The sequence below is a fragment of the Scylla paramamosain genome, chromosome 21 (genome assembly GCF_035594125.1).
Source record: "Scylla paramamosain isolate STU-SP2022 chromosome 21, ASM3559412v1, whole genome shotgun sequence".
NCBI lineage: Eukaryota > Metazoa > Arthropoda > Malacostraca > Decapoda > Portunidae > Scylla > Scylla paramamosain.
In genome coordinates, this window is record NC_087171.1 from 18,508,267 (window position 1) to 18,510,766 (window position 2,500).

The window sequence follows — 2,500 nt, forward strand, 5'->3', positions numbered from 1 at the left end:
GGAGAGCGTTGTGGAAGGCTCCTCCCCACCCTCCCCAGTGCTTCAACAGAGGCTGGCAGGGAAAGAAGTAATTATCATGCAATACTGAAAAGGTCCATGGCGTTTTATTAGGAGGAGGAATAGGTGGGAGATGCAAGAGATGGAAAGTGGAAGGCTGAAAGAAAAAAAAAAAAGCTGGTGTCAGTACATATTTTTTTAGATCTCATTATTTTAGTTCTTTGATAAATTTTATTGACTGAATTATTGTTTTTGTTTTGTTTTTTTCATTACTTTATCTTATTATTTATGTATTTATTTATTTGTTTATTTATTTATTTATTTATTTATCATCAGGAGTCGCCAGTGTCAATGTCTCGAGGGTGGCGACTGTAAGCTTGGGAGTGGTGTCTCGTGGCCGAATGCAGCGGGCACGTGCCACGCTGATCCATTAAGCACGTCATTGTGTGCAGCATTGAGTTGTGATCTGGCGGCACGGGGAGGCTCGCTGTAACTCCCCCACGAGAAGGACGGACGAGCAATACAATGCCACAATTTTACTGTGTTTTTTATTTGTGATTTTTTTATCCCTGCTAATTCTTTGAGATTCAATCATAATATTTAATACTGAACTTTTCAAGAACTGCCTTCCTTCTTTTATTGTGCAATGCTGCATCACTCTGCATTATATTACCATGATGAAGATAGCTCTTTTTTTATTCTATTTATTTTTTATTTTATTTTTCCTTTTGTGTATGATTTCCACAAACTCACTGGAATTCCTCTAATTTTTACGATGCGATGTTTTACCATTATGTTCACGAATGCGTCGCCTCCTCCGTGGCGTGATACTTGATATGCATCAGTGTTTTTTTGCTGTCGTAAAGAGTGGCATTATGGCGCCGATGGAACGTGGCTGGCGGTGCAAGGTGTGCGGCGCGTCATGTCTCACACACACACACACACACACACACACACACACACACACACACACACACACACACACACACACACACACACACACACACACACACACACACACACATATATATGAATTGTTATTATTATTATTATTATTATTATTATTATTATTATTATTATTATTATTATTATTATTATTATTATTATTATTATTACTATTATTACTACTACTACTACTACTACTACTACTACTACTACTACTACTACTACTACTACTACTACTACTACTACTAACTACTATTACTACTACCACTACTACTACTACTACTATTTCACTCACCATCCTTTTTCCTTCTTTTCTTCCCTTTATTGCCAAACATCCTTTCTCCATTCCTTTCTTCCCTTCTCTTCCCCACCTTCCTTTTTCCATCTTTCCTTTTTCTCCCTTCCTTTTATCCCCAAACATCATTACTACATCATTCCTCCCCTTCTCTTTTCTCCCCCTTATCCACTCTCCTTTCCTTCCTAATTCACCCTCTTCTCCCTTATCCCTCTCTCCCTCCCTCCCTCCCTCTCACCCTCACAATCCTCGCCTCAATTTCCTCCTACAAGGAAAAGTTTTGCCTCAAGGGTCATTTAAGCTCCTTCCCTCCCTGACCTCGTAAACGTGTATCCGATTGACCTTTTTACGACCCCAACTCGTGACCCGCCGACGTGACCTTACCTAACCTCCCTTACTTCTCTCCCTCTGTGTCTCTCTCTGTGTTAGGCGGTGTCTGTTGATCTTTCATTGTATACGTGTTTATTTGTGTCTATGTTTGTTGTTGTTGTTGTCTCCCTATCTGTCTCTGTTCTATCTGGTTGTGTGTTTGTGTGTGTCTGTCTGTATGTCTGTTTGTCTGTCTGTCATCTTTCTGCTTCTGTATATGCTCTTTCCTTCTCTTCCTCGTCTAGCGTTCACTCTCTGCCCACACCTGTCTGTCCTGTCACGGAGGTGTGCCCTTTAGCTGCCTCTGTTTAGTAGTGAGTCGTGTGCTTCGGAGTAACTCGTTCAAGAAGATCTTACTTTTTTTCTGCGTGTGTTTTTTTTAATGTCTATCAGCAACCCATCATGTCACGTACCAGCTTATCAAACCTCATCTCACCATTGTTTTTTAATCTGGCTATTCAACTTATACAATTAATATCGTAATTATATGTTTTGTTTGTATTTTCTATGCGCTTAATGGAAAGCATTTTACGACATAGTATTACGAATGACATGTGGTAAATGATCACATGTCTGTTAATATTGTGAAACGTGAGGGTTGGCGCCGCGTGATCCTGTCGTGGCGGCGCAGGAAGCGATAAAAACATCAGTCATGCACTACCACCTGGCTTCATCCGTGTCCCCGTGCTTGCCTCACGCCCTGCCCGCTGTTACTTGGTGCCCTCACGGATTATTAGCAAAGAATCAGTTTTGCTTTCACTCTTACCGAAGAATTCATTACTGATGTGTTTTTTTTTAATGTTTTAATGTTTTGATAGTTACGACAAAGGCAAATAATAAGTAGATCATAATACCAGTTTATTATTCCTGAGTAGTCTTCATCCGCGCGAGACT

At 40.2% G+C, this 2,500-nt stretch overlaps 1 long non-coding RNA gene across 2 annotated transcripts in view; it reads left to right on the plus strand.

Annotated features, from left to right (window-relative positions):
* Positions 1 to 2,500, plus strand: part of LOC135111170 (uncharacterized) — a 32,298-nt gene that overhangs the window by 19,863 nt on the left and 9,935 nt on the right. The window contains exon 3 of one of the 2 annotated variants that reach the window (XR_010273590.1): positions 334 to 523. The exons of the other annotated variant lie outside the window; for it this stretch is intronic. This is a non-coding gene — a long non-coding RNA (uncharacterized LOC135111170). Of the gene's footprint in view, positions 1 to 333; positions 524 to 2,500 lie in introns of those variants that run through there. 2 annotated transcript variants of the gene reach the window in all.